Source organism: Haemaphysalis longicornis, unplaced genomic scaffold (genome assembly GCF_048455015.1).
Source record: "Haemaphysalis longicornis isolate Haplotype H1 unplaced genomic scaffold, Haemaphysalis longicornis Haplotype H1 scaffold_8, whole genome shotgun sequence".
Lineage (NCBI taxonomy): Eukaryota > Metazoa > Arthropoda > Arachnida > Ixodida > Ixodidae > Haemaphysalis > Haemaphysalis longicornis.
In genome coordinates this window covers 54,601,813-54,608,046 of record NW_027526445.1, presented here as the reverse complement: position 1 = coordinate 54,608,046, position 6,234 = coordinate 54,601,813, and positions in this window count along the sequence as shown.

The window sequence follows — 6,234 nt, the reverse complement described above, 5'->3', positions numbered from 1 at the left end:
AACAGCCCAAGCGGCCCGCTCCAGCGCCGGCAACTACAAAGTCCGCGACCGTCCCCGCGTAAACGTCCCGAGGGCAGGAAACGCTCACAGTCGGTTGTATGGGACGCGGGTGCCGACGTCGCCCTCGTAGCGGTGTTCGCGTCGTTCAGGTTGGCACCCCAGGTTCCGAAGCCAGAAGACTCTCTGCCGGGTCCGCTGACGGGCTTGCTCCCGCCTCGCGCCCGGTCACGCGCCGTTCGGAATGCCGGAGCCCGGTCGACGGTGACCCGTGCTGGCGACGATGTCCGGGGCCTCGGCGGCGACGCCCGGAACGGTAGCGGAGACCGGCGACGGCCTTGCCTCACTGCAGCACGTAGGCCGGACGTCTTGCCGTGAGGTCGCACAGAGCCGTGACCCGTTCCGTTCGCCTTGTTCCCTGGCTGGGGTCTCGCTCCCTGCGCCCGTGCCTCGTTCACCTCTTCTTCCAACTCATCAGCAGGAGCTTGGCCTTGAGCTTCGGCTTTTTCGCGTAGAATGTGGCGTCATTCCCCTTCGCGGGTATGTTCCATCACATTACCCCCTGCTTAAGAAAGTTGTTCGGGTGACAACTATTCTACAGTCACAAGCAGAGTCCAAAACAGTCCAACATACACAAAAACATTGTCCTTACAAAAATTGTGTCTTACGGAAGCATGCAAGGTGCTAAGGCACGTCAAATAGTACGGTAAGCTCATACAGTAAAAGAGTTCTTGGTAGAATTAACACAAAATATTCTCGTACAATGGCAAGCGACAGTGCAAAACTGTGGACATGCTTAGCCGATTGTAGGTATAGTCAAAATAGGTTATTCCCGCCCTTTTGTTTTCATAAGAGCCTGGGAGACAGGTTCCAAAGGATTTTCCATCCTGTGGCCTACGCGAGAGGCACCAAGGTTGGTGTCCGATGCGTCGGTTTCCGATTCTGTCAAGTGTTGGGAGAGCTTTTGCTTCAGGGTGAAGAACGCGGCCTCCTGAGATGCACTCCAAGCAACACTCTTTCTCTTTGTTGTTTCCATCAAGTCATTTAAATGTCTGGCGATGGCAGCATAGTTCGGAATGAACTTCCGGTAGCACCCAGTCAAGTTGAGAAAGTAGTGCAGGCCCCTCTTGGTTATAGGTCTCTCAAATTCCAGGATCTTCTCTAAGATCCGTCGACGAAATCCTTTGGAGCCACTCATGCCATGGCCTACAGATTGAACATGCTTTTTCATGATGTCGCACTTTTTCTTCTTGCACACTGCGACGCAATGAGAGGTCTGAATCTCAACAGTATGTCGTGGTGGTATCGCAACCCTGTGCGTACATGTTCTGCGGCAGTAGTCGCACGATCTGACGAAGCGTTTGACGTCTCCGCGCAGACCAGGCTAGTAAAACGTGTCTAAAACGCGGTAGGCCGTTTTTCGCATGCTCTGATGACCTGCACCAAAGCCTTCGTTCGCAGATCAAAGGATTGCTTCTCTTTGTGCCTTAGGCACGACGACCTGTCGGACTCTTCTGCCAGTTGAAAGGTAGAAGTGACGATACAGGACGTCGCTGGTTTTGGCGAAACAGTAGCCGTGGCATATCCCTAGTGAGAATGTTTGTCCAATCTTGCGGAAACAGCTCCTTAGCGAAGGATCGCTTCGCTGCTCTTGGGCGAGCTGTCCTCTTTCGATCTTGGTGGTCGCAATCGCAAGCACTTTCCCGTGCTTGATGTTCGATAGGGTAGCCTGTGCGACGGCCGACACCAAAACATTCTTGCTAGGATACACAACCTCCTTGGTGATATTCTTCACCAGGTTAAGTGAACGTCCATCGGGGCATTTCCAGTGCGGATCCGCGTTGCCCACCGCTCTGACACCCGGAAGGTTCCCGAGGACGAGATCGTATATCGGCTGCTCCATACACGATACGGTGAGTTCACCTACGAAGTACGGAGTGTCGACATGGATTCTCGCCTGGGCTAATTTCTTCATGGAGGCGTCTATAAGTGATACACGTGTTGTTCTTCCTGTTAAGCAACCATCTTCAACCAAATCTCTCTGAACGATGGTGGTATTGCTTCCAGTATCCCGAAGGACTGTAGCAGGCTTCACTTGAACACGGCCTTCCATGACAGGCATGCCATTCACGCAAAACGCGTCCTTTCCAGTGACTTGACCGCGGTCGTGGGTGAACGGATAAGCACTTGCTCCGGAAGCACTCTGCTGGCTACGCACGGGATGATTTGGAGAGGCCATGGTCAGTGCGCAAGCAGCAAACTGCTCTTCCCCGTCTGACCCAGGCTGGCAGTCCTCTGTTTTGTGTCCGACACGTACACAGGGGCTGCACTTCGGTGGATCCCTTGCGGTTCTGCGGCAGTCGGAAGCGCGGTGGCACGGCCGGTTGCACAAGAAGCACTTGGGAGGTTGCTTCTTCTGCGCGTCTTGCGCATTCTTCGGCGGTTTCTCCCCGTCATCTGGGCCTTTCCCAAGATTTGGGAGGTTTTGCGCCTCCAGAAACCGCTCGGTGTAATCTGCCAAGTTATCCAGAGTTTTGCACTGGCGCTCTTTTAAAAAGACTACGAGCTTCGGATGGCAGCAGCGGATGAACTGCTCCGCAATGACGTGATCCCGGAGAACCTCAAATGTTTTTGGTATCCCGGTCATTTCAATCCAATGATCGAAATACCCGGATATCCTAGCTGCTAGCTGCCTCCCTGTTTCGCCATCCTCAGCTCGTGCTTTGCGAAACTTGTCCTGATAGCCTTGGGCAGTAAACTTAAACCGTTGCAGCAGAGCGTTCTTGACTTTCGCATAGTCCAACGACTATTTTGCAGTCATCCGGCCGATAACTGAAAGTGCCTCCCCAGACAAGCACATACTAATGGCAACAGCCGATTTGTCTTGGGGCTAACCATGACCCGTTGCTACGCGCTCGAACCTTTGCAGACAGGCATGCAAATCGTCTCGCCTCTCATCGAACAAGGGTACCAACTTCTGTGGGTTGATCACAAGCGTGTTGGGGCCAGCGCTACTCTCTCCAGTAACTGCTGGAGTGTTTTGCGCACCTTCGTAGATGCGCAGCTTAAGTTGGAGGAATGCCAAATCTCTTTCGTCGGCTTCTTTTTTCCTTTCCGCCGCTTCTCTAAGGGCTTCTTTTTTGGCTGCCCTCTGAGACCTCTCCTCCGCACGCTTGATTTCAATCCACTCCCGAAGTTCGGGTCCCGTCAAGCCTAACTGTGACCCTATTACCATTAACTTTTCCAAATCCACCTTCAAACTGTCAGATCACTCGTCCGCACACAGCGTTCAATCAATTTTCGCCGATGTTAATAAATGGGCCGGATCACGCGAAACGAAGGGAACGCTCTTCGGGCGGATGAGGAAAAGACATCATATTTATACACTTGACAGCACAGAGGGTTTAAGCAATGACAAAAGGGAATTCACGAAGCGTTATGGAGAAACTCAGCTAATAAAAACAGCCCAAGCGGCCCGCTTTAGCGCCCGCAACTACAAAGTCCGCGACCGTCCCCGCGTAAACGTCCCTAGGGCAGGAAACGCTCACAGTCGGTTGTATGGGACGCGGGTGCCGACGTCGCCCTCGTAGCGGTGTTCGCGTAGTTGATGTTGGCACCCCAGGTTCCGAAGCAAGAAGACTCTCAGCCGGGTCCGCTGACGGGCTTGCTCCCGCCGCGCGCCCGGTCACGCGCCGTTCGGAACGCCGGAGCCCGGTCGACGGTTACCCGTGCTGGCGACGATTTCCTGGGCCTTGGCGGCGACGCCCGGAACCGTAGTGGAGACCGGCGACGGCGTTGCCTCACTGTAGCACGTAGGCCGGACGTCTTGCCGTGAGGTCGCACAGAGCCGTGCCCCGTACCGTCCGCCTTGTTCCCTGGCTGGGGTCTCGCTCCCTGCGCCCGTGCCTCGTTCACCTCTTCTTCTTCCAACTCATCACCAGGCGCTTGGCCTTGAGTTTCGGCTTTTTCGCGTAGAATGTGGCGTCATTCCCCTTCGCGGGTATGTTCCATCACAGTCAGATCCCACTGCGTTCATCAGTTGTTGCGACTCGGGGGTTCGCGAATCCATCTTGGTAGCGTGACTGGTGACCGGAGACATTGATCAAGAGACCGATGTTTGCTGATGAAGGAGAAATACTTTATACACTTATTTACAAGATGAGTAAAAGTTAGGACGCTGCGCTTGCAACAGTCACAGCCACAGAAGCAACTTGAACAGCAACTCCAAGAGCGAACCTCGGCGGCTCGCAACAACCGCCGGTACGAGAATACCCTTTTTTCCCAGTACGAGGCGTGAATGAGGGGCTTGACTAATGATGCTTGTCGATTAGAGAGTTCATGGTCTGCCCTGCCCAAGACGTCTCTGCTGTTTCACCAGAATCGCCTGGACAGGGATGGTTCAGGAGATCAGGTGTCGGAACACGCCTACTCGTTTCCGCGGAGGTCACTCGGAGGTGAAGGGGCACTGATCAGGCAGGGTTGATGAACCGCTATATTGAATGAGGATTGACACGTGGCGCAAGCCGATACCGACGAACGCGCTAATTAGCGGTGCGGTCCGTGCTTGGGTGCGGCTGTCATAACAGTACGTAACTGTGTATGTGAGCAAATGAAATACATCTGCGAAAATTTTCTACTTGCCGGACTTAACTAAGAAGCTACGTGTACGACAGCGACCGAAGGCTTTATTGTCATGGTAATGATCTCGTGGGTATCGTCTGTAGAAGACCCCATTCTAACTGTGTGTTTAGTGTTTCATATCTTACGCTTTGGCGGAGAAGTGTACCTCGAACAACGCAAGCCTCTCTCCGTCACTTGAAAGAAAACACCGTTCTCGTCCTTAAGGTCGTTCCAACTGGCAACTTTTTTTTAGTATTGCAATTGTGGTCCCATTAGTTTCGAATGAGTTTAGGCTCAACATTCGCCGAGGGTGAGCAGTTTTGAGTGGCTCCTGGTGAGCCGTGCTGCGCCTGCGCGAGGAGAAGTGACGTCACACGGTGATCAAAATGTTTCTCGCTGCCCAGCGTCTCTCACACACCCCACGCGGCCAGCGCCTTCGCCGACCTCCCTACCGCACGTGGCGGCCCGGTCCACTTGAACATCATGAGAGGGGTGGCCGTGTGTGGAACCGATGGCTCGTGCGTCGCAGAAACATCGGCGTGTGCCTGTGGAACCAGCTTAGCTCTGGGACGATTGGTGACGCTGCGCAAGAGCCGCTTGAATAATATACAAGTGTTACATGATGCGTATACCGTGCATGTGTCACTGAATCAGCCTCAAGCAATATAATAAAGCTAATCCTAGACAACCAGGATAGCTAAGAAACACCAGCAGAACCTTATCTCACAATACGTATATCCTGGCAGAGCGGGCTAAGCCACTGCTGATATTTTTTAGTCCCGTACTTCTCCTTTTCGAAGGATCAAAGGTGTTTCATAGATAGATAGATAGATAGATAGATAGATAGATAGATAGATAGATAGATAGATAGATAGATAGATAGATAGATAGATAGATAGATAGATAGATAGATAGATAGATAGATAGATAGATAGATTGGTTGATTGATTGGTTGATTGATTGATTGATTGATTGATTGATTGATTGATTGATTGATTGATTGACGGCACGTACCACCCCTTGTCGCCGCCGTGTTGACCACCACTTCTGGCGACATTGACCCGGTCGCACGTGCGATCTCGCCGGCATTCTTACCCCAGCACCCATCGCCATTGGTGCCTTCACGGCATCGCCCATGCAAGGGGCGGGAAACTGGAGGAGTCGTGTCTACATTGCGGGGTTCTTGATGTCGCAGACGAAACGGTACCGGAGCAGTGAGTCGAGCTGGTTCCCGAAGGAGCAGGCACTTGCTAACGTTACTTCGTAGCGCAGCGATGAGCTGTCCCGGATTCTCCCTTTATTGGTGGCTCCGGTTGTTGAAGCGGAAACCCCCTAATAATGTGGACGGAGCCTGGCTGACATGCCCGCGTAGCGTCGGGAGAAGGTTACTCAGTGGGTTGTCCAATGGCATTGCGCTTTGAGGAGGTCGAGCTGGAGACCGAAGACGCGGGTCCGGCATCTGGTCAGGAAAATGTCGTGTTGTTTCGGCTCGGTTGGTTTGTTTGCACGGAAAAACAAGCGGACTTGTTCCTTGTAGACTGGTCAGGCGGATCCTTCACCTTCTAACGGCTAGAGTTTTCTGTTCAACAGCATGATAGCAAGAACGGGGGTCATTGT